Source organism: Mesocricetus auratus, unplaced genomic scaffold (genome assembly GCF_017639785.1).
Source record: "Mesocricetus auratus isolate SY011 unplaced genomic scaffold, BCM_Maur_2.0 Super-Scaffold_100023, whole genome shotgun sequence".
In the NCBI taxonomy this organism is placed as follows: Eukaryota; Metazoa; Chordata; class Mammalia; order Rodentia; family Cricetidae; genus Mesocricetus; species Mesocricetus auratus.
The window spans coordinates 28,579,494-28,605,430 of NW_024429204.1; the positions used below are offsets into that span (position 1 = coordinate 28,579,494).

General features: G+C 50.9%; 1 protein-coding gene across 7 annotated transcripts in view; it reads right to left on the minus strand.

The window, feature by feature from the left end:
* Positions 1-15,313, minus strand: part of St3gal1 (ST3 beta-galactoside alpha-2,3-sialyltransferase 1) — a 67,197-nt gene extending 51,884 nt beyond the window's left edge. For 4 of the 7 annotated variants that reach the window (XM_005078693.4, XM_013119529.3, XM_040730307.1 and 1 more), the window contains exon 1: positions 13,696-13,925. The gene's annotated coding sequence lies outside the window, so the exon portion shown is untranslated. Of the gene's footprint in view, positions 1-13,695; positions 13,926-14,998 lie in introns of those variants that run through there. The other 3 variants (XM_040730309.1, XM_040730308.1, XM_021232175.2) reach the window with 2 other exon arrangements.
* Between the last annotated feature and the right edge of the window lie 10,624 nt (positions 15,314-25,937).

Consider the following 25,937-nt stretch of genomic DNA (forward strand, 5'->3'; position numbering starts at 1 on the left):
GAGCCGAGTGGCCTCCTCTGTGGCATGATCACACAGGTTCTGCCTTACCACAGGCCCACAGAATGAGCCACAGCGGACGGAAATCTCAGAAACCGTGGGCCAAACTGATCCTCCCCACTCAAGTGGGTCTTCTCCGTCATTTCCTCCAAGGGGTGAGAAACGAGAAACATCTCTGGGTGTCTAAGCTCAGCTCACCTCCAGCAGCCTCAGTTCCCCAACTTTGGGGTCTAGCCCTGAGCTCTCGAACATAGAGAAAGCCCGCTGCTGATGCCAAGGGCATCCAGCTCATTCTTCCCATGCCTTGTATTCCTTAATGACAGTGCCCCAGAAACTTTGCTGAAAGACCGCCTTGCAGCTCTGTCCCTGACGGTATGCCTCTATTTACCCAAGCTTCCAGCAAAGATAACAACTATAAATCCTCACCACTGAATCACCACCGGTGGGTGTCCAGACACTCAACACATGAGCTGCACACACAGGGGAACTCAGACATAACATTTATTCTCTATGGGGCCAGGGATGACTTCCCAAACAGGAAACCCAAGTTCCAAGCTTCTTAAGGCTTTAAGAGTGGCCACTCCATTACCTAGCTGGATCACTTAGCCTGTGGAGTGGAGAGTGCAGACTTCAGGCTGCGTCAGTGTGTTCTAGGCTACTCAGCTCTCCATCCTGTCCAGCTCCCAGGCAGCATGAGTGCCCAACCCAAGCCACTGGATTCCAACGGGACACTCAGAGACAAGAAAAACATTTACCAACTAAGTCGAGCACCGATTAGGATAAACTCCAGCTAAACAAACCATGCTTATGTCCCTCTGTGCTCCTATTCCCTGCCCTGGATCCATAAGGCACTCTATCTTTGACCTGAGTAGTGTATCCGCCAGTCACAGCCCCCTGGTACGCCTGTCTACACACAGTAGTATACATACAGTAAGTCTCACAAGAGAATGCTCTCCCATTTTGTCCCTTCGCAGAGCAGGGCAGGGAACTGGAGACAAAACTCAACATCATTCCTAGAGAGACAGAGACAGCTCGCTTAATAAATCATAGCTGTTCCCCTCCAAGCAGAAAATGATCGTCTGGATAACTTTTAACGTTGTCTGGCCTGATACTATCTCTGCATTTATGAATTACAGGATTTTTACTCCCCGTGGGCATGTCGTGTTCTGACCCAGCATGGATGCTTCGAGGTGTGCCACGGGGAAGGGCGGTCCAGTCAAGTGTGTGATCTTAGAATAGCAGCTTTCCTCAGATTTACTCTCGGATAAGATGCAAAGTACGCCCGCTTCAACTGTCTTGCAGGGCTGTGTTGGAAAGTAGATGAGTTAGCAAGAGCCTGGGGCCTGGGGAGGTGGCCCAGAGAGGAAAGCGTTGTCTGCACAGGCCCGAGGACTTAGTTTGGATCCTTAGAACCCACACACAATCCAGGCAGCCTGTAACTCCAGTGCAGAGCAGAGACAGCCAGGTCTGCAGGACTTGCTGCAGCCAGCCTGACTGAAACAGTAAGCTGGAGGTTCAGTGTGAGACTGTCTCAAAGTCTAAGGTGTTGATGAACCCAGCAAGACGGCCAACTTCTGGCCTCCACACCCAGGCGCGCACACATGTGTGCACAGATAAACAAAAAAAAAATAAATAAAGAATGAAAATTATAAAAAAGAACATGGCATCACTTTGACAGAAACTAAACGAAACAGTAGTGAGAATAGTAGGTGCTATCTCTAAATGCCGACGACACGTTGCTAAACTGTCCTTCATACTGTGTGTGTGTGTGTGTGTGTGTGTGTGTGTGTGTGTGTGTGTGTACTCTGTCAGTTTTTGTCATTCTGAGCATGGATATATATGGAGCCTTGGGATTAAGCAAACTTGGTCACATGACTAGCACACTCAAGAGTCTGAAATAGAAACCTAAGGCTTAGCTAAACTTACTCATCAAGTCCAGAAGCAGCGTAACTTACTACCCGTGAACACGTACATGGCTTAACTGGGCTGTGTCCCACGCTACTCTGCCCTAGGGAGGTCAACAGCAGACTTTTGGGCACTACCTTCCAGGAGTGCACTGTGGAGCGAGGGGACAGAGACCCAGACTCAAGGAGCTATGCATTCCACCCCATAGGAGACCACGCACGCACAAGTGTGCTGTTTCCTAACTACAGTCCTGTCCCAGACAGGATGCTCCTGGGCCATGAGTGTCTGTCTGCATCTGGTGAAAAGGGATAGCTGTCCGAGGAATGAAGCCAGAGAGAGAAGCTAGTGGGCGCTGGAGGGGAGGGCGAGGCCTAGAAAAGTCAGGGTAGGGGCCACAGGCTGACGCAGAGAGTGCAGACAAGCTGCCCAGAGAGCAGGTCAGCTCTCCTCTGGGTGTGACCGAGGTACTCTCGAGGGCCTCTGGATAACCTCAGGTAGGAAGCCGAGGGCCTGTTAGCTTGGGAGGGCTGTTCTCTTGCCGCGAAGCCTCCATGTCTGAAAAAGGCTCCACACACAGGACTCCTCAAGGCGGTGTGTATTTTTGAATTTGAAAGTCAAATGCTGTGGTCTGGCTCCTTTGAGAGAGAAATATTATCACTAACAACAGTGGCTACGGTTGAGCCTGGCTAGGGAGGCTGGCGCCACACTAAGCACTTTGTGGGAATAATTTCTCTCCACTTTCGTTATACAACTCTGAAACTCCCCAGCCCAAACCCATTTCACAGATGTGGAAAACTGAGGACATGAAGAAGTTCCATGATTTTACTCAGGGCCACACATGAATGGGTGGAGGTGAAACTCAGAGCCAGGGCGCTGTCGCGTAGGCTGCCCCAACACTCATGTTCAGAGCCGAGCCTTACCCCACGTCAACAGATACTCAACAGAAACATTTCTGTGAAGTGAGCCTGCCTCATCCATGACCTCCACGTGAGCAAGGTGACCTCCCTACCTAATCACTCTGCTGGTACCGGCTTTGGCACGCCAGGAAAGTGGGTAGAGACACTGGAATAGCCCATTTATTCCTCAAGCAGCCAGGCAGGACCGACTCAGGCGCCTGAGCCTCCTCTGAGGACTGGTACAGCAGGAAGGATGCCTGTTGTCCCTGGGCTGCAGGAGGGGGCGGGTCACTCGCTGCCCCACCTACTCCTCCTTTGTATGGGTTTGCATGGGGATGAAGGATGTCCAGAGAGGACGCTACTGGCCGTTCCTAGGCGGTGAGGTGAGGAGGCTTTCAGTGGGACTGGCAGCAGCCTGAGTGGCTCTTCTGTGGGGCCAGGTGCAGCTCAGGGGGCGTGTTCTCATCAGCTCCCGAGGACACCTGGGAGCTGTGTGACCTGGGCGAGGTTTTCTAGCCAGTCTCTTCTTTAAAGGGGGGAGGTCTGTGAGCACAGTCTTGTGGGTGGGAAGACAGGATGAGGGAGGGAGGGAAGGAGGGAGAGGGGAACGGAAGGAGGAAGGAAGGAAGGAAGGAAGGAAGGAAGGAAGGAAGGAAGGAAGGAAGGAAGGGAGGAAGGAAGGAAACCCTTGCCTATGACCATGGAAACCTTGGACTCAGCCTCTGGTGCCGGTCACACACACACACACACACACACACACACACACCCGCCCCGGTTCAGATCGAGAGTGTTAGAAGGAGACAAGCTGGTAGAGAAAGTAGGTAATAGCCTCAACTGCCCGTCCTGCCCTGGAGACTTGGGTCTTGACTGGTTTCCATGCCTCAGCCTCTCGGGTGATACCAAGACACCAATAACAATGGTGTCTCCAACCCTGTTCAGGAGGAATGCGCCAGAAGAGCCAGCCGGGGGACTCCCTGGTAGGTGCTCGCACAGATAAGGGCCAGACCGATGCAGGCTGGAATACACAAAGGCCAACACAGACTTGCTCAGGGTGTAGGAGCCAGCGGCCGGTGAGAAGGGTCAGTGGGAACCAGCCTGGCAGCCACCGTGATGAGGCCTGCTCCTTGGCCCACTCTGATGTGTGAGGAGAGCCAGACGGACACCACCACTGCTGGGGGGGGCAGAGCAAGCACCCCAGAGGGCCTGGCCTGAGCTAAACAAAGAGCAGACTCCAAAGCCGTCTCTGCACACCGTCCAGCAAACACACTCTGACCTCTTAAGCCCAGGACTCGGCCTGCTGCTTCCTCTGGAAACTCCCCCTCTTTAAAAAAGGTGTGTGAGGACTGGTTTTCTACCCTACGGAGCTTCTGTGGGCACAGAGGTCTCTACACGCAGAGTGTGCAAGCCCGGTCGGGATATCCACAGGGAGTTAGTTTAGCCAAGGAAATGGCTCCAACAGGCACTGCAGCTGAGCGAGGGTGTCACTCACAGCACAGCCCCCGGCGACTCTTTCCACACACTTCTGGAGCAACACTCCCTTGGCATCACTTAGCACGTCCTGGGAGATGGGCCCTGTGAGGACCTGTTTTACCCACCCGGAGCCACTGGACAACTCGCTCCAGGACACACAGCTATGAAGAAGCCGCAGAGCTAAAACTTCAATAAACGAGCCAATGAATCAGCGAGTGACTCAGCAGATGAATAGCTGAAATATCAGGGAGGAGGAGGTTGAACAAGGGCACCCAGTAGGATTTCATAACTCCTCGTTTCACACTAGCATAGCGTGTGAGACCTCCGTAACTTGCCGTCAGCGAATCAGCTCATGGCGTCCTTGCCCAGCCCAGGTGAAGTCAGGATTCCATAGCTCAGGGCAAAAGAGGAAGCCTTCCTGCCTGCACCCCAAGGATGGTTCCCAGCCACGCTGCTGGTCTGTATTCCAAACCCGCTCCGCAGCCTCCAGGTCTCCCTCGGCTGCGGGTTTGGCATGGCAGGAGTAAGTTTCATTGGTGTAAAAAAAAAAAAAAAAAAAAAAAAAAAACTCCTGTCCGTACTTCTGGGCTCACAGATGCTTCCTTCAGTCAGTACCAGGTCACAGGTACAGACAGGAAAACAGCACGAGGTTTTTCGTCGGGACCAATGCCTCCACTACAGAAGCTAATTCTTTTTCTTTCTGTTTCTTAAGTGTGTGTGTGTGTGTGTGTGTGTGTGTGTGTGTGTGTGTGTGTGTAGGGGGGTGGCCGCAAGTGTGCACATGACACGGTCCATGTGTGGACACCGGAGGACACGTTTTATTTGAGAGTCATTTCTCTCCTTCCACGTGGGTTGAGACGGAACAGCTTTCGGGCTTGCCTGACGAACACTTTTTACCAATCTTGCCAGCTCCAGGAAGCTACTTTTTTTTTTTAATTCAAAGTTCCTATTAAGTGGGTGGCAAGGCTAACTAACAGCCCATCTTATCTTCTCTCTTCATTTTAATTTCCTTTTTGGCCAAAAGACCACATTTTTTTTTTACCTTGGAGATTAGCCTTTGAAACTTCCAGCTCTGCGTCCCACAGAGCAGCTGTGGGCCGTGGCAGCTAATGTATTCCTCAAGCAACGACTTTATCCCTCTGACCCTCCTCCAGGTGGTGGGATTAGCAGATCTTCTGCTAAAGGAACAAGGCATCTTCCTGTCTTTTGTGAAGATGTTATTAAAAGAGGGTTTTCAAAGCCACAGGCTTACACAGCTCTTTAGTTAACTTAAAGCAGACCAGCCTCCCAAGGTGCCCGTCTAGGAAACCGGGGACATTCTCAGGCTGGCTTGCAAACCAAATGCTTGCTTGGCTTTACTGCTGGGTCCTGCCTCCAATTCTGGGAGACTCACCATGGCTTTGAGCACGGCTTGGTCACCAGGCACCATAGGGGTATATGGATTCTGTGCTTGCTGGCACCAAAATAAACTAAAATAAAATACAGATTAAATAAACAAACTTTTAAAAAAGCACTTGCCATCAGAGACAAGAGACGGAAGTGAAGATGGCAAAGACCAGTGAGTCTAGAACCAATCAAATCAACCCAGGAAGCCCAACTGGGATGTAACTCTTAGCGCACACTGATGACGGCACTTAGCGCACACTGATGGCGCACACCGGTCTACCAGGGGGTGAGGCTGCTGATCTTAGACTCAGGAGAAATAAGCAGGGAGACTCAGGACCTCTGCCTGACTAGGCAGTCAATGCATTGAGTCCTCCTCGGCCACTAATGAACATGGCTCAGGGGGGTGAGTCTGAGCCCTAGGGGCTGGGCTGACGTCCTATCAGACACAGTTCCGCTCTCCCACATCCCCCAAACCTCCACAATGCAGAGTTGCAGGGTACTGAATCATGCTCTCCGTACACTGCATGTGATCTGGGTCTGGGCTCTGAGAGTGCCAGGAAATTCCAACTCTACCACTTTTGGCTACGGGGATCCACATCAGTGTCTTAACCTCTCTGCTGACTCTCAGCTTCCAGTTTCTGTATCCGAGCAATGAGGTTAGAATACAAAGCAAGAGACCACCCAGGCTGCCTTGAGGATGAGGAGCAGGATGTCAGAGGTCAGAATCTCCTGCCAGGGAGCCTGCTTGCAGGGTAGGCCAAATCGAGTGATGATCACGGCTCTCTGTGGTCAGGTAAGAGCCCTGGCACCTTGTCTCCCAACTTGGTAAAAAAAGATGCAGACCTAAGACAAGCCAGATGGCTCGGCAGGTTAAGGCCTTGCCCCCAAGTCTGGCTGCCTGAGTTGGATCCCCAGGACACTCCCAGTGGAGGGAGAGAACAGAAATCCGAAAGCTGTCCCCTGACGTCACACAAGTGCTTTTATATGCCATCTCACAGTCCTATGGGCGGCCTGTTTATCTGCAGAGTAGGAAGAGCCATTGTAAAGGGTGACACTCGGAAAGTCACCCAGCGCAGACACTCAAGTCCGTGGGAGCTGAGGCTGGTGGTGCCCAAGATGTTCTACCTCCCAGACCCTGGAGGCTCCTTCAGGCCCTGCTGTAGACACAGTCCGCCAAAGCAGGGGAGAGGGCAGAGCCTTTCACTACAAGGCTAGTGATGTCACCACAGTCCAAAGCAGGGGAGAGGGCAGAGCAATCTGGGCCTCCACCTAAGGGATTTATCCTCTGGCTTCTCATTGACAGTGGGGACTACTTGGACTGACATACTGCTGCCTTGGGCTGTGGCAGAATCGACTGAGACCCCAGGTGGGGGTTGGATCTTCTCAGTAGATCCCCTCTCTATGCTCTATACCTGACTCCACCCAGTCCCCCCCCCCCCCAGGAAGCTACTGTAAAGACCACACACACACACACACACACACACACCCTGCCCCATGTCCTGCCAGAATCCCTGCCTTCTGGGTGACTTGTCTTTCCAGAAACTTGAAGCTGCACACAGCGGGTTGGATTAGGGCAAAATGCTTGTCCTTCTCCAGTTCCTGAGGTCCCTCCCCAGATGTAGAGAAGGTACTGATGTCATTTCCTGCTGACCCCCCACTCTCCAAGGTGCTGCCCCCAACCTCTGGGGGGAGGGGAATTCCTTTATGCAAATCTCCACTTGAATTTCCTGTCTGAACCCCCAAATGTCAAGATGTTTAAAACGTTTCATACTGTGGGCATACACTAAACATTTAGTAAAATGTAGATGGTACTGAAATCCTCCTCAGGGGAGCAAATTAGATTTGTGAACATAAACTTCTGTCTCCTAGGCTCTTCCCAGTTCCTGAGATAGAGGCAAGGTGGGCCTTTTACCTTGCTGTCTCCTACTTAGGACATGGAGGTTCGAGCATGTGAGTGGGACAAACCCAAGACCCAGGAGTTCTATGTCCCAGGGACCGGTTTTCCCTTCTTGGGTCGCCAGACCCCTCCCCATCCCCGACCTGGGAAATGTCCTGCCACCTGAGCCTTCCTGTTCTACTTTAATTCCTGTTGCTATGAGAGACACCCTGACCAAAAGCAACAGAGAGGACAAGAAGGGTTTATCCTAACCCAGGGTTCCAGGTTCCTGTCTGCCACTGGGGCAAGGTCCAGGGAAGAAGCAGGGATACTGGAAGGCACAGATGTTGCTTGACAACTGATTTTCGTCTATCTTTCTCTTTCCTCATATAGATCAGAGACAACCCCACCCCAACTCCCCACTCCCCACCCACCCCCCCACCGGGGCCTAGGGAATGATTCCACCCACAATGAGTTCAGCCTCCCTACACCAATGAGCAATCAAGACAGACAACCCTCCAAAGAAATGGCCACAGGCCAGCCCGATCCAGCCATCCCTCAGGCAAGGCTCTCTTCCCAGTTAATTCCAGGTTGTGTGGAGTTGATTCACTCTAAACTAACCATCATGCCTCACTGCCAGGATCGTGGTGGCTAGATGCAGTCCACTCTCGGCACCTTAAACTCAGTCTGAGTTCTCCTTCTCCCCCCCAGCCTGACGATAGTGTGTCTGGTACCAGGCCTGGTCCAGGGCTTCGGGGCCATTTCTCAGCCCCTGTCCTGACCACTTAGCAACTGATCTTCCAAAGGAAAGGAGGCATTTTTAATGGTTTTTATATAACTGAAAGGAATGAGAAACGCAGACTCCTCCAGGGCAGCATGGGGGACGTTCAGAGGTTAATAAGCTGTTTTACCTTAAAATCAGCTGCCTATTTACAGGGTTTCCCTGAACTTTCCAGAACTTTCTAACTCCATTCCACCATCTGGAACAGACGCCCCGACACAGTCACTTTCTCTGATAAACAGACCTAATTCATCTGGAGCTTGGCGGCTCTGGATCGAACCTTCCCTCCCGCCTTCTCCCTATCCCCACCACCCAGGGGAGAGCCCCACGCACCCACTCAACGTAGCCCGCGGGCGCAAGGCCTGACCTGCGGCACCTTCTCCCACCTCTGGCTGCTGTGTCCTGTAACTCCACCCTCCCAGGTCTGCTGTCCAAATCTACCCGGGAGGTGTGAGTCAAATATTCAAAACAGCATTAGGATGGATTTTCAAAGTAAACCCGGGGTAGCCTCTCAGCTTCCCACACAATCATACCGAGGCCCGTAGTCAGGGCCCTGCAGGCTCTAACCATCCTAGCACGAAAATCTGCCAGGGAAAAGGACACAGTGAAGGACTCGGAGGCCAAAGCACCCCCAGTGGCCTCAGCTCTTTCTGCAGAAGGCAGAGGCAGCCTGTCATCTCAGAGCCTCGGTTTCCCCACATACACAGTAAGATACGTGTGCTATCTGCTAAACACCATCCAAGGAAGGACATCTGCAGTCAAATGCTCCACCACTGAGCTATACCCCCAAGGAAAGACATTTGCTCTGCTGCAGACTGAGAGCAGAAACCCTGCATTCCCAAGGCTTGGTACCTGCCACCCTCCCCCCAAGATTCCTTCTGTGGATCCCTCAAGGAGGAAGGGCTCACAGTCTAGGGAACCCTTTTAGCGCAAGTGGCTTTGGTTGTGATAAATAGCACACGTGGCATGACTGACTCTTCGTCATCCCCTGCACCGTCCCCAGAAAACTGAGACCTCTGGGACAGCAGGAGTCCACGTGTTTGTTTTTCCACTCCTGGTTATCTCCAGCACCCTGTGAGGTATCTGGGACAAAACAAAGTCCCCATAAACACGGGTTCATAGGGAGTCAAAGCAACCCAGCAGTCTCTCCAACTTTAACCAAAGAAGCAGTGAATTCCAGACCTTCCAATGATATGTGATGTTGGGTCTCCCACAAAAAAACCATCAAGATGTGAGTGGATGGAAATGAGTGGGGTTTGGAGATGAGGGAGCATAAAAGGTTAACACACCACACTGGTGGTTTTCCCCTGGGGCTCACAGTTTTGCATGAAAGCTAACAGATCCAAACAGAATAATGTCTAAGGTCACTTTCAGTTCATGGACAAGGAGGTCGCCCTGGCCTCTTTGCAATCTGCACACACAGGAGCCCCAAGACATCACAATGAATGCGCAGTCATGTGCCAGACCTCACCTTTCCAAACCCAGCCTTAAGAATTGCTGGCAAACACCTGACCAACCGAGAGAGGACTCAGAAAGACAGGAAGCTACCCTGTCAGGGAGAAGCGAGGACCTTGAGATGTGGAGACAGCAGGCTTCAGTCTCCCCGGCAGACTAGTTCTGAGAAAGAATCCAAGTAAACTTAAAGGAGGTAGGGACTTTCTTCACAAAGAGGCCCCAGGTGACTGTCGGCAGAACACTACAGCTTCTTGTTCTGTGGAGAGTGAAACCGAGACCCAGGACCCAGAATAGCTTGGGTGCCACGTTGCAAAGCAACGGAGCCTTGGCACTGAGACTCAGAGGCAGGTTCTCACCGGGGTCACGTCTGGGTTCTTCTGACCAAATTAGAACAGACAAGCAAGCTCTCGGGTTCTGGGGCCAGTGAAGGGGAATGCAGTTTCCACAGGGGTCATGCAACTGATGATCGAAAGGGCCTGAAAATCTGATTTTGGGTTTCTTTTGATCTGACCAGCTCTCACAAAGCAGTGGTTGGGAAGCACTCTAGAAGTCTCCCTCACCGGTGGTCTCATTTCACAATTTTCAGTAACTTTACAGTCAGCTCAAGTCCAAAAAAAAAAAAAAATACTACACAGACAATTCTACAAGTTCTAAATTGGTAAGTTTGAAGCAGCCTACTGCTGAATATCGTAACAATTGCTCCATTTTGTTGCTAGTTATGGTTAATCTTTTACTGTGGTTTAATTTAAAATTTGGACTGTGTTACAACACTCCATGGTAGCTAAGGTCTTGGATATCTACCCAGATCTTGGGAAATATTTGTAGATAAGAGACCATTGTATAAGCACAAGTTGACTGATGGACTTTACTTTTTTCTTTTTCTGTTTGCTTTCTGGAGACTGGAAGCTTCCACCAAACAATAGCCCTGTCCAAACACAAACCCTGAGTTAGCAGCCCCAGTCAGGTAAATTAATGGGGAGAGGGGGTAGATAGCAAAGTCATGTAACCCAAGGTCCCTTCCAGGGAAGGACTGCCCGGCACTTGTTTCTAGGGTAGAGTCCTGACGAGACAGGCTTCTTGGTGGAAGAAGAGATGGAGATTCACTTGTCATGTTGAGGACCTAGGACCCCAAGACATCCTTTTCTTCCACACACAAGGATAACTTCCCCAAGCCTTGGCAGGCAGGAGGGGAATTAGGATTCCTGACATTGGTGACAGCCTGCTATTCAGAGGTCCCAACCTGAGGAGGCCTGTAGGCGTGGCGGCAGCCTGCACCTGTAGATGAGATCCCCACACTGTCTACAAATAGCTCAGAGAAAGTCAACTTCCGCTTGCTGCTGCAGAGCCCAGCTTAAACCCTCAGGCCACTTCCAGCAGCACTTCCTGTTTTCTAGCTCCAGGATGTTGGTCCCTGAAACAAAGCCAGTGTGGGGAAGCCCCTGCTAAGCCCAGGCCCTGGCTTTGATGGGCAGTATGATCTCAAAAAAAAAAAAAAAAAGGCAGGAAGAGGAAAGGTCAGAAACGAAATGTCAGAAAGCACAGGGAAAAGCGAGCTGTTCATTCTTTTATTCCTTTGGTCAGCTCCTGTCCAAGCAAAAGCGCACACACAAGCGTATTGCAAGCATATGTCTGCACGGTACACATCTACACACAGTTAGTCCGCAGGACTCACTCTGGAGCCTGTAGTTACGGCTCCACTTTACAGATAAGGAAACTGAGGCCCCGAGATGCTAAAACACATTTTTACAGCTAAAATCTCCACCCTACATCCAATTTTAGGCACACGCGGGAGACACAGAACGGTGAGTTTCAGGTTTTTTTTTTCGGTCAATCACGGAAGTTCAGAAAATGGCAAGGCTTTTTGGTGTTTGGGCAGGAAGGGGAAGTGCTCGGAGGCTCAGGGGAACCAGCCCTGAGGCTTTGGTCTTCCTCCCTCACAGCTTAGTCCAGCCGTTGTTTCCAAAGAAGGCGGCAGGGGGCAGTGCCTCTCTCTTTTTCAAACTGGGGGCGCTCTGGGCCATCATCCAAGAAAGAAAACCAGGGGACACCGCCCCCGGTTCCCAGAAACACGCACTCCGGTTTGGCGAGGGATGTAGTAGGTGCTCAGCGCGCTCCTAGAAACCGCTGGGCGAATTTAAATTTAGTAGTTTTGGTAAGGGACGAGGGGCGTTCCGACTCCAGCCAGCGCCTTCTGTCCTAGAGGCCTTTTCACTGAGCGCAGTACTAGCACCTACTATGTGCCAGGAACGGCGGCAGAGATCGCATAGCCTCGTCCCCGGCTCCTGGCAGCTTTTCTGCTGGGGAGCGCCCCTCACCTGCCACAGAGAGGGGTGGGCGCTTCATCTCACCTCAAGTCCACGAGGGCGAGGGGGGACGCGCGCGAGCTGGGAGAGGAGAGGGCTCCCCATAAACACAGTGGAAGTCTGGCGAAGGCCTGCTGTAGCCACTGAGCGAGCTTTTTCCCGTCCTCTGGGTCACTGATGTCTCCTGGGACTCAGCCTCCGAGATGCCGGGGCCAGCCCAGCCCCCACTCCCTCGCGCACTCCTGGGCGCGCACATCCTCTCATGGAGTGCCACCAATTCCTACTGGCGGCAGGAGCTGGCTAGGACCCTTGTACAAGAGGCTGGAGAAACTCCAGGTTCCAGCAGACGGGGATGGAGAGTGGGGGTGGGGGGGTGGGTCCGGGCACCCTTTCCCGAAACCCCGCTGTGAGCCAAGGCGACGACCCCTTTACCTGTACCACGAGGGGGGGCACCGGTCGACTCAGTGCCCATCTCGAGTTCAGCCGCACTGCCTCCCGCAAGGTCACGCTCAAACACTCACGCATAGAAAAAAGAAACAAACAAACAAACAAGCAAGCAAACAAAAAACTCCAAGGGCTGAAAGTTGCTAGCGCAACGGTCGGATTCGGAGCTAACAGTACTCCAACCAAGTCGCCCAGTCCGGTGTCAAGGTTTCCCACCCCAGGGCACTCATCAAAGGGGCGGACGGTGCCCTGCGCAGCGCATGTCACATTACAGAGTCACGGACAAGTTGCTAACTTTTGTCACATTATTTCTTGGCAGCTGTGGCGCCTAACGGGGTTGGGGCAGACTCCCAAGTTTCGAGTTGCCACCGCCTGCTCCCTTTGCCCACGCTAATCCATCCGCTTTCCAACACACCACATCCAGTTGTCCTGTCCTAAGAGCCAACTTCTCCCGGAGATCCGGCACAGCGCGGGATTAGAGGTGTCCCGGGGGCCAACAGCCTCCTCCCGGCTCTGCGCCTGCTCACAGCGGACTGGGAGACTCCATCCGGACACTGTCCCACTATCTCTGGTCTAGATAACCAACGGCCTCCAAGCGTCCCAGCTCAAGACCTCGGCTTCCCTAGAGAGTGTGGGCGGGCAAGCAGCGCCTGATGGAGTCTTCTACCCGCGGCCCGGGCTAGTAGGAGCTACTGCGGTGCTGGGTGCAATGTCACCGCGGCCGCCCGGGGAACCGCTGCCACAATCGCCGTAGGCTCCCCACTGAGTTCCGGGAGGCTCCTCCGGTAAAACGCCAGAGAGCCCAGGACCTCAGGGCTGGAGTCTCCTCCCTGACACTCCTCCTGAGACCACCGTGGTGGCGGTGGCCGAGACGCAGCTCTCTCCCCTCGTGTCTCTCTCTTGGCGCCCAGGGTCTTCGGTCCCTCCTCCACTGTCATGCCTTCCCAGCCCCTTCCCCACCCGTTCTGTCCCGGGGTCCGGACGATCACCTCTGCACTCAAAAGAACACATGCGGAATTTTCCGAGCCCCAACTCACGAGGCGGCGCCGTCCCTGGGGCACCCGGACAGCGACCAGCTGGGTGCGCACTCGCCCAACGCCGGGGACACGCCGGAGTTGCCCGGCTTGGGGTACAGAGGAGGCTCGGAGGGGGTATCTAAGGAGATGTGTCCGGGATACTCACCCCGACCAGCTCACACCTCCGGGTCCCCCCGTACCTCCTCTTCTGCCTCCTCCTCTCTCCTCCCTCCGGTCCAGGGCTCTTTGTCTTTGCAAAGTGTCGAAAGTGTCTGGCATAGTGGGCTCCGCCGGCAGAGGCTAGAGCCGGGAGAGCGGGAGGCGGGGTGAGGATGGGAGCGGCCTCTGGAACACCTTCCCCCGGGTGTAACGGGAGTCGGAGGCGGGGCGTCCGGTGAGGGGCCGCCTTCGCCCGCCGGCTGGGACCAAGCGGCGACTTGGGCGCGCCCAGCCCCGCGGCCGCCTCCACGGCGCGCAGCCCTCCCCTTCCTCCGCCCAGCGCCCGCCCCTCGGAGCCCCGGCGCCCCTCCGCCCCTCCCGCCGGCCTCGGCTCGGCTTTCCCCTTGCTTGGGGCTTCCTGAGAGCCCGATATAGCTCGGCCGAGCCACGTGGACCGCAGCGGGCTGGGTGGAGGCCGGACTGGCCTAAGAGACGCCGGAGGAGGCAGCGCGGGCACTGGATCGCCGCCCCAAGAGAGGGGCTCTGCGGGAACAGCGGGCGAGCCTAGGGAAGAACTCCCCAGAGGCCTAAAAGCTCGTGGGGTCAACCCCGGGGCCAAGGCGATGAGCGTGCACGGAGAGGACGTGGCTGACGGTCCCAGAAGATTCCCTCCCTAGTCGGGTGTGCGGTGGAGAGAGGTGGCGAGCCCCCACCCCCACCCCCCGCAGAGCCATCGCTTCCTCTAAGGGCGTGGGACTCGAGGTGGAATTTAGGGAAGCTGGGGGAGGGGAACAGGGATTAGGGATCCCGGATACTGGAGCCTTGGCGCGGTCAGGACTCGGAGCCGCAGAGCCTGGCTCCGTAGCATCCACATCCCCGCCCTTCCAAGATGCTCGCCGCGGGTGTTCTCCTAGCGGATGGACAGGCAGTGGCGTCGTCCCGAGTTGGGCTAAGTGGGAACTTGAGTTACAGGGGTCCCCATGGCAGTTTGGGGCTGGGGATTTGGTTTGGGTACTAGGCTTGCGGGTTTTCTGTCCCTCCCAGTTTTACTAGGTAAGTGCGGCTGGCGGATATGGAATTTACCGAGTGCGAGTCATAGATCCTAAATAGTAGGTTTAAAAAACATTTCTGAAATCTTGGCTGTCAGTTCGTATTCTCTCACTGGGACTGTCTCTCCTGGAAACTTTTCCATGGGACGTTAAGAGGAGAGACAGGGTGCGCAGGGCTCTTTCCGTTTTCGGCTGAGACTTATGGGGTAAATAGACCTTTGGCGCGGAGAAGGCTAGGGCTGCCTAGCTGCTCTCACTCACCAGAAGGAGATGGTAATTTAGGAGAGAATTTGCGGCGCTTCTCCACGACTGTGTGGTCTTGGGCTCATGGGGGGGGGTGTCCTCTGTGTCCTAGGTTTGATTGGTGCCTCGACGTCCTCCCTTGCAAATAGTCCTAATCACAGCGTCCGTTTGCTAGGGTTTGTTGTGCTGAGCAAGTGGATACAGGCATGCAGAGCTCCGGAAACTGTCGTTGGCATCTTCTGAGAGCTCAGCCCAAGCCCGCTGCAGAAGGAGGAAGGAGTGTGGTTTCAACTGTGCTCCTGCCCTGTCTAGATAGCGTGGAAGCATTGTGTAAGACCGGGGGAGGTGGGCTCAAGTAGAAGGGAGGACAAACAAAGACCAAACAAACTTCCGGAAAAGAAAGAAAAAAGGAATTGAGACCCACAAGTCCGATTGTGTGTGTGGGGGGGCTGTTAATGTGCCAGACCTCCTTCCCTCAGGTAAGTCTCCTGGGGCATTACTTGCCACTTGACTGGCCCCACCCGCTGGGAATTTGAGGAGGGTTCTCCAAGGTGTACTATGACCCGTGCTGAGTCCTCTAACCTGCTGTCCTCGGTTGACTTGGGTTTCCGAGCTACACAGGGGATGAGGTCCTTGTCTTACGCCGAAGTGTCTCTGAAAGCTTTGTTGTTTTCTGCGACTCTGGTCAGACTTGCAGCATCTGACATTCTTTTGTGAGTATGGGAGAGGAAGGCAGAGTTCCAATCCTGCCAGCTACTGTCCCTCGTAGCACAGCATCTTCCAACCATATCTGGTGTAGTCCTCTTAGATTCTTGGTACCCAGAGTCACAGTTTGGAGCTGGCGTACACGCCCTGGGGACCCTCAGAATGCAGTTTAAATGGTCACCTAGTTGGACCTCTCTGCAGAGAACCGAGCTCTGTGGTTTGCAAAGCTGTATCTGCTGGCTTTGTGCCTCTTGATTTGAAGAGGGATTCTGTGACTGAGGGAGGGACACAGCTTCCTGCTGCCTGGAGCCCTCTCCCTGTGGTTCACAAGGTAGTAAGGCAGTGCTGGATGCGTTAATCTTGCAGGTAACCATGGATGCATAGAGAATCACTTAGGAAAAAGGAAACACTATGTGAATAGAAAGCTGTTGTATTCTAATGGTTCTGTGGAGTGAGCTTTAGATTAGGCAAGTTAATAGCCCCAGGGCATCCAACTGGTGCACTATGCTGTGAGAGCCCATGCCAGCTCTGTTTCTACCCCTAGATGGTTAGTGGGTCCCTGGATGACTTCAAAGGGGACTCTGGTGAGCTCTGGTGAACGTGCATAAACCATTGCCTCATCTTCATAAAATGCATCTGCTTCTAGTAAGGAAATGCAGGTAGGACCTTTTTAAAATCCACCCACTCCCTTGTCTTGTTACAACACAACTTCTTTCTAGGTAACAGGATGGGGCCTCCTGTCTTCTTCCTTCCCTTCTTTTCTGTTCCTGCTTTTTCCTCATTTATTTACTTATTTAATTATTTATTTTGAGTTGTGATATTCTGTTCAGGCAGCACTTGAGACACCCTGGACCATTTCCAGAAGCAAGGGAAACAGGCTGTAAAACCGGGGGTGGATATATGTGTTTCTTCTGTCACCCTGATCATGTCTCCCAACATGCCCTGCTGGGGAACCACTGAAAGCAGTCATTGCTGGGAGTGCCTGCCCAGCGTGTCTCCCGGGAGCCCTGACATGGATTTAGTGCACACTGCCACCTCCCCACGAGTTCAGAGCACAGTGAAGCTATGGTGCTGACGGCGGAGGAAATTGATTTTCTCTTTTCCCCTTCCCCCTCTGTTGGCACACCAGAGTGGAAAAGTACTAATGGGTTCCAATCCCCCTGGGCGATTGTGCAGAAAAGAACGCAGGTGTTGGGGCTCGCTGGAGGCTCTCAGGGGCTGGTGCGTGCTGTTTTGTGTTTTGGGGTGGTGCTTTCTTGGCTCTCACGGCTAGGAGGACTCCCTGAAGTCTCCTTAAGTGGTTAATGTAGAAATGGCCAAAGTAATGTGACTTGGGAAGCTGGAAGGGGAGCTGCCGCGTGCTGGCTCCTGTTGCGTGTGTGACAAGTGCTAAAGGGTTAAGGATAAGCTTCAATACTAGTGAGAGCCACCGGAAAAGGGAGATAAATGTGCTTGACTCCATAGTAGAGCACTTGTCTAGCTTGTGTGAGGTGTGGGTTCAGTTTACATTACTGCATAAAAAAAATAAATAAATAAAAACCGGAAGGAGGAAAAGCAAACATCGGAGTAGACCCAGAAAGCTCTTGTCCACTTGCATGAACACAACTAATTTATTTTATCCATTTACCGGGGGCACTCATTTGTAGAGGTCGGAGAACAACCTGTGGAGGTTGATTAACTTTGCCGTGTCCCCCCCAGACTGAACAGGTGAAATGACTTGGTGGCTAGTTTTGCCGTGCCCCCCCCCCAGACTGAACAGGTGAAATGACTTGGTGGCAAGTGCCTTTGCCAACTGAGTCATGCTCTCTGTTAGGTGCCTTGTGCTCTTGAAATTATCCAAGTCGGAAGACCGGTTGCTGTCTCTGGGTGGTGTTCATCGATTAATTCACCCCCCTAAGATCCTAAGTTAAGGTTGGATGGCAGTGTGAAAATGGTGAGGTTGCTCTGTCCCCGTAAGGGGTGGTACCTTGTAGGAGGTCCTCGGGTCACCGGGGAATGTTCTTACAGGGACTGTGGGAACATCCCTGTCCCCGCTGCTCTGTCTAGAGCTGCGCCTGCTCTGGATGTGGGCTGTCCTTCTGTGTGCTGCGGATGTGTGTTGCTTTCATTGGTTGATAAATAAAGCTGATTTGGCCAGTGGCCAAATAGAGCATAGCTAGGCAGGTGATCCAAACAGATACAGAGAAGGAAAGAAGCCATGGACGCAAGATGTGAGGTAACAAGCCACGAACCATCCTGGTAAACTAGAAACTTGGGTTAATATAAATGTGGGAGCTAGTTGGTAATATACCTCAGCCAGTGGCCGAACAATTATAATTAATATTAAGCCTTAGAGTGGTTATTTGGGAACTGGAGGGCGGGATGAGAACCCTCTAACTGCACGCTCCCACCTGGGTTTCAAATACAACGAATTGCTGTCATCTGTCCTCACCAGACAGCCTAACCAGTGATGCCACCCTGATCTTGGAGCTAAATAATCCACGTTCACTTCTTAAGTCAATGGCATCAAGTATTTCCGTGCAGCTTTGGATCCTGTCCTGAAACTCACTCTCTAGACCAGGATGGCCTTGAACCCAGAGATCTGCCTGCCTCTGTCTCCCAAGTGCTGGGATTAAAGGCGCGCACCACCACTGCCTGGCTTATCTCCAGCTTTCCTATTGCTCGAGTAAATAAAGGTATTTTGTTTAAGCTACTGCAGGTCACAGTTCTGAGTTACTGTCGCCAGGTTTATTTTTCAGGACCATTTCCCCCACCTTCTCCTAGGTCACTCCCAAATCCCAAACCCTTAAAATCTAATGAGTCCCCATAACCTGGAGAAACCAAGTCTGAATTTCCAAAGCCTGGCAGTCCCAGACCTTCCTGGTGTGGTCCCATGTGCTCCTCAGCTGTGATCTAACTCTGGGATACCCTGGGTCAGCAGGTGTGCGGGTTAAACTAGATGCCGTGCTTCCTGACAGCCGCACAGTTTGCTGGGCTGCGGAACACTTGAGTGCCAGCCAGCGTGGATTCCCCAGGCCCCAGAAGAGTCTAGAGGGCTCACGCAGGGTCTGGTTTCTCAGTAGATCTCAACTGCCTTTGCAGCCTTTCCAGCTGCTGTAAGATGCACAGGAGCCGTGGTTTAGAAGCATCCTTATCCTAGGGCCCTCCCAGCTGAAGGAGTTTATTTGTGCTGATGTGGGTGGCTGAGAAGAGCAACTCAAAAAGCTCGGAGTTTGATCTAACACACAGGCAGTACACGGCCTTTGGGGTAATAGACAAAACCACCCCATGCCTCTTTGACTAATGCTAGTGGCTCAATCCCTACTTGTAGCCTCCCAAAGTGTGCTCTCTCTCTCTCTCTCTCTCTCTCTCTCTCTCTCTCTCTCTCTCTCTCTCTCTCTCTCTCTCTCTCTCTCTCTCTCTCTCTCTCTCTCTCCCTCTCCCTCTCCCTCTCCCTCTCCCTCTCCCTCTCCCTCTCCCTCTCCCTCTCCCTCTCCCTCTCCCTCTGTGTGTGTGTGTGTGTTATAAGTTCCAGTCTTTGAATTTAGGACCCACCTTAATCCAATATGACATCATCTTAAACTCAGTTAATTGAATTTACAAAAACCCTATTATCAAATAAAGTGAGGTTCCGAGGTTCCTGTAGCCATTGTGGCCTTATGGGCTGAAGACGGATGCCCCAACGTTACAGAGGAACTTTGGGTGACTGTCCAGGTAGCGAGATGTCTCTGTCAATCCTAGTGTTTATATATTATCCTTCTGTGGTCTTTGATGGAGTTGAAGACAGATAGTTTAATTCTTACTAAATAGACAGACCTGAAGAGGTATAATACTTCATTTTTTTAAGAAATAAAAATGTAGAAAATGATGGGGGATGTCCTTCTGTATATATGTTTCTCTTATTGGTTGATGACTAAAACACTGGCCAGTAGAGGCAGGAAGATAGGCAGGACTAGGAGATGAAGAGAATTCTGGGAAAGGTAAACAAAGCGAGACCATGAAGAGACGCCACATAGCAGAGGAAAGGAATAACAGGTCTAGACCCTTCTCGGTAAGATAAGACGATGTGGATTAATAGAAATGGGTTAATAACTGTAAGACAGAGCTAGCCAATAAGAAGCCCTAGTCATCAGCCAACAATTTAATAATTAATAATGCCTCTGTGCCTTCGTTTGGGGCTGACACGGCAGGACCTGGTGGAACAAGAAACTCCTCCAGCAACGAGTAAATACGTACTATGTGCCATATACTTTCCTGAGTGCTGGGGATGTGAAAGTGGCCATCCTTTGGACAAGCATTCACTGGTAGAGAACTGCCCAGTTCAGCACTCTGGGCAGGACTATGGTATGGTGTTGAGGGTGGAAGGAGCTCACCCAAGGGTGCAGAAAGAGTTAACCAAGCAGAGGAAGTAGTGAAGGGTGTGAGATGGTTCTCATGGTTCTCCACTTGCTGTTGCGGGGATCACCTAAGAAACTCCCCTCTGGGTGTGTCTGAGAGTGTTCCTGAAGAGGTTCATCAGGGGAGGGAAGACCCATCCTGAATGTGGGTGGCACCATTCCATGGCCTGTGGTTCTGGGAACAATGGATAAGAGAGCCTCCTTAATGCACGTGCAATATGACCAGTGTGTCTCAAATTCTGTCACCACAGTGGGGAGTCTTGCTTGCCATCATGGTTTCCAGACTTCCGTGCACTGTGTTTTGGCACTGAATCAAAGGGACCACCCCTTCCTTGGGTTGCTTCCTGCCAATGAGTTTGATCATAGAGATGAAACGGTAATGACTACAACATCCCTGACTGGAATGGGCAGCGTTGAGGAGGAGGGAAGAGATTGTTCCATGTTAGACCACCAAGCAGAAAGGCGTTATTGCTCACACTACTTCTGCTTACATCTCTTACTCTTGCTTCAACAGTAGACTCACGCTGTTGCGGTTGGGATTTTATTTATTTATTTATTTTTTATTTTAACACATGTACCATCTGGAGAGGCCACAGACCTCTTTGGAAAGAAACCCAGAATGACAGAGATCCCAGAGAGAAAGATCTTGACCATCATTGAGTGCCAAGGCCAGAATCCGAGGCCATCATTGAGTGTTGGATTTCCTACCATGTCTGAGAGAACTGGAATCTAAGAGACACTCAGGTAGCCATGGTCATAGATGACTCAAAGGCTGGCTCATCAAGTGCATCTAGCCCCAATGTGTGCAGTAGCTTCCCCATACGGGTGGCCTCCCTGAAACACGGAGCCTAGATCCTAAGAAGCAGCATCACACAGCCAGGAAGAAGCTATGGCTTTTATGGCTGGGCTTTAGTGACAGAGTGTCACGCTATGGTACAATTGTCCTTGACATGTACAAGGGCTGAGCCCAGGAAACCATCTTGGATGCCCCGCCCTTGCTGGGGCTCTAATCCCTTCTGTCAAATGGAAAAGCATTTGCACGTAACCTGTGTGCTCTTTGTTCTTAACTCTAATAAATCATTTGTGGATGTTACATAGTCACTCTGCCGTATTGCTGGGAAGACTGACAGAAAAGGGTATATATGGATTTAGTACTGATACATACTTTTAAAATATTTCCAAACACAGCTTTTGAGTCTGCTCTCTGTTCCCCTGGACAGACAAAGTGGCAAGGAGTTTCTGGCTGTGATTTATAAAGCCAGACAGTTGCATACCGAGGATGCAGGTGTCGGAATGGTTCAGCCAGAGATAGATTGAGAAGGACAGGTGAGGATGGGATGGGGTAGGAGTGGGAAATGAACAGATCCCAGGGGACACAGCTTGGGAGATGGCCACATACAATGCAGGCTGTCAACGGTTATCACCTGGACCATGGAGATGTTTACTCACCCGAGGCAGTATTCCTGTTGGCTAGCCCAGGCAGGCAAGAAGGACTCAGCTGAAGCCTCTGGCTCCTTCCTGGGGTCAGACTCTGGTCCTTTGAGTCCTATTCATCCGTGACATTTAAAAGATGGGGTTCAGCTGTAATATGGCTATGGGGGCTGGGCAGACTGAGCAGGAGACTTTACATTCTTGCTTATACAGTGAGGAGGTTAAATGAGAATTCCAAACCATGTTCTGTGAAACTGAGGGATCCCATGAGGACGCTGATTGGTGTCAACCCATGACAGCACACAGCCATGGAGAGTTGGTACACAGGGCTTGGGCTGCTCTGAAGGACCGATGAGCCATTGCACCCACCCTCAAGTCACATGCTCTGAGGCACTCCAGTCCAACAGCAGTAAGCATCATAAAGGGCTTTGGAGGAAATCGTAGATGCGTGCGGTGGACAGAGGCAAAGATGATAGTGGTGAATGATGACAGAGTCTGTTGTGTGTGCACTTGTGCTAGCATTCAGGGGAACTGTCCTCAGGGTTGAGACATGGCTTAGGTGAGGTATGACAGTCCTCACAATGGAAACTTTTTTGTTCTCTGCTATTTCCCCTGACTGAAGTCAAAACAGGCAAGTGGAAATGACCGGATCTGAAATCTGCCCCAAACCATAAGGTCGTCTATGCCTTCATTCTCCAGGAAAGCTGTGAGGCTCCTCAGGGATGGAGAATGCTCTGTGTTTGGATGACAGTTGCACCTGAGCCTGAGGCTCAAGAGGGGTGAGCCCATCCCTACTGTCATCAGTGTGTATAGGCAGTAGCAAGCATCTACACAGCTCCTTACAATGTAGTCTTTGGGTTCCCTCCTCAAAAATGGATCTCAGATGCTGTAAAGGGAGAGATGACATAAAGGATTAACTGTCTCAGCGCCACATACTCAGAGAGCCTCTGATAATTGATGGCCATTACTAATCTAAGTGTTATCTTCTTGACGTATATTGTGCTGGTCAACATATTTGTGAAATTTGTGAATGTTTTGTGGATGAGAATGGAAAAGTACACAGCTTGTGAGTTGCCAAGACATGCCAGGTCTCTGCCAGGCTGGCTGCATCTCTTTGGGGCAGAGAATTTTCCAATCATATGTGTGTGTGTATATATATATATATATATATATGATATGTCTATGTATGATATGTCTATATATGATATGTCTATATATGATGTCTATATATGATGTGTCTACATATAGTATGTCTATATATGATGTCTATATATATGATGTTTATATATGATATGTCTATGTATGATCTGTCTATATATGATATCTCTATATATGATATGTCTATGTATGATCTGTCTATATATGATATGTCTATGTATGATCTGTCTATATATATGATGTCTATGTATGATATGTCTATATATGATATGTCTATGTATGGTATGTCTATATATGATATCTCTATTTATGATGTGTCTGTGTATGATATGTCTATGGTAGTGGCCTCAACACTGCCATTTTCACTTTTCCTCTTTTTGTTTTGCGTTTTTTATTTGTTTGTTTTGTGCCAACAAGAAAAGTAGCTTTTGTTTCCTCCAGTCCAAACCAAGTGTCAATATCTAAATGTGTAATAAAAGATTTCAGTGCTTGAAAGGGATGTAGATGTTATCTATATCTGTTCCTGGAAAAAAATAAAGAGCTCCTTAAGCAAATTCTCTGGTGTTTTGTTTTGTCTTTTGAACCTTAGTAGAATAGGTTGACTCTCCTCGAGACAAGTCCACCAAGCTTTCCCTTTCCCTTTTGGTAGTTGAAACAGTACCCAGAAGGCACCAGTGGGGACTGTCTCTGTCATTCCATGCCCTGTCAAGTGGAACTGTTTTATACACAAGTTAGGTGTCTGGAACCCAGCTTGCTGGCTTCTAACGTGAGGAATGGTAGGGTTAGCCTCGGACTGCCAGGAACATTCAGTATCATGACACATATGCTCATTAGAGCATCTCAGTTCCCTCACTCTTGGGACCACATGCCTAGCAAGAAGCAAGTTAAGGGAAGAAGGGTTCCTTTTGGCTCACGGTTGAAGGTCAAAGTCCATCATAGTGAGTCCTCCCAGCAGCAGGCCTGTGACAGCAGAACTCTAAGACCACTTTCTCATGTCCTGGTGGCCCAGGAAGCAGGGAGATTGGGGCTGAACTATAAATCACCAGAACTGTCGTCTAGCAACCCTGTTCATTCAGGGAGACCCGGCAAATCTAAAACAACCTCAAAACAGCGCCACCTGCTGGAGAGTGGTTTCAAACACGTCACTATGGGGGATGCTTTCCGTGCAAACCTTGTGGTGAATGTAGACGTGAATTTCTCATTTCTCCCTTTTTCAGTTCTGAGAGCAATTTTGGTGCAGCATTTTACAGTTTGGGACCTCAGGCTGCATCCACGACAGTTAATGATGAGATGGAGCTATCCACGAGTTGATCTCACAGTACAAATACTCATAGCTTTAGGCATCCGATCCTTATTTTGGATAATTGGGGAGAAGAGCACCCCCTTTACCCTTTAAAGACGGTATTTGGGGAGTGTCTTTAAACACTTCCCAAATACTTGCGGTAACATCTCCCTCTGTAGGCTAGTTTCACTCCTGTAGCTTTGAGGGGTTCTGAATAAACACTTTTATCCCCAGTATCCAGGTGCTGAAGGCAGTGGGCATCTGGGGGCCATTAGCAATCTGCTGCAAGGTAGAAGAGGCCCAACCACTGAACTCAGATCAAGGCTAAGGGTGTGAAAACCAGACCCATCCATAAAATGTGGACTTGTAGTTTCTCGTTGCTATGGTAACTAGAAAATAGTCTGAATCAAGCAGAAGAGAGGGAGGAAAACTGCCCTTGCACTCCAGACAGAAGTCTCCGGCTGTTCAGTCCTAAATTCAGGATGGAACTTGCCCGTGATGCTAAACTCAATTTGTTTATTCCAGCTCTAAGCCCCTGTCCACATTGGAAAAGTTCAGAATTATAGAGAGATTTGAAAATGACAGGGATGAATGTGGGTGAGAACCAACCCCTTTTGGGTTGGGTGAGGTGTCCTTAAAGATGTTTCCAGCCAGGCGTTGGCAGCACAAGCCTCTAATCCTAGCACTCGGGGGGCAGAGGCAGGCAGATCTCTGTGAGTTCGAAGCCAGCCTGGTCTGCAAAGTGAGTTCCAGGACAGCCTCTAAAATAATACAGAGAAATCCCATCTGGAAAAACCAAAAAAAAAAAAAAGTTTCTAAAAGGCTCAAGGTAGATTTGCCAAATGTGACTGAGCTGCCCCTTATTTTGGACCTAGCATTTCACTGAGGGAATTTAAATAAGACATCACCAACCTTGCCACATCTCATTAATTCCAAGCAACCAGTAGCCTTTCCATTTGTATGCACCCTTATTTTCTTGCTTTAGGCTTGGGTCTGCCTTGGCCTGTCAGTTTAAATGCAGGGAGGGTGGATGTTTAATGACTTTGTTTTCTGAGCTCTGCTGAAAGTGAGTATTTAACAGGAGACCTTAAGGGGGACAGTTAAGATTTCATCTATGTTGACATGGATTTGTGAGCTGAATTCAAAGACCAAAAGATAGCTGGGTCTGGAAAACTCAGGGACTGGGAAGATGGGAAACTTGGGAGTTAAGATCACTTTCTGTTCCTGCAGAGGATGAGGGTTCGGCTCCCAGCACTCACACAGTGGCTCACAACCACTTCTGACACCCTCTTCCGGCCTCTGTGTGCACAGCATAAAGGCAAGCGGAACCACTCATACTCATAAAACAAAAAGAAATAATGTTTACATTAATACATCTGTTATAATCGAATTAAATATTATATATAAATGAATGCTGCATAGATAGATAATAAACATGTATAAGAATTTATGTGTATGTATGTATACATTGTGTGTGTCCGAGGGTTTGAGTGTGCTTGTGGCAGTAAGAGTTTAGGAGTCAACCTTGGGTGTCATTTCTCAGGTGCTACCCTCACTGTTTCAGACAAGGTCTCTCACTGGCTTGGAACTTGCTGTGTAGACAAGACTGGCTGACCAGCAAGCTCCCCATCTCCACCCCCAGGGACTGGGACTGCCTGTGTGTGCACCCCCACACTTGACCTGGTATGTGCAACCACATTACTCATGGAACCATCTCCCCAGACGGAAGTGCATGCTCTGAATGCACACTGACGTAATCACCTTTATCTTAATTTATTAATGTACAGAGCAAGAAGGCCCTGGGAGTCTTTGTTCCCCTCTCATAGGCAGAGCTGTTCTATGCCAGGTGCGATGTTGAGTCTGTCTGACATGAGGAGTGTGTAACCGGGAGACCTCCCCTTCCTTTTTGCAGTGGTCCACGTGAGGCCCAGCATAGCTGGTGTTCACTGGGAAAAGCAACCACTTTTCCACCTGTTCTGCAGGTCCCAGGCATTCCTGCAGCCTG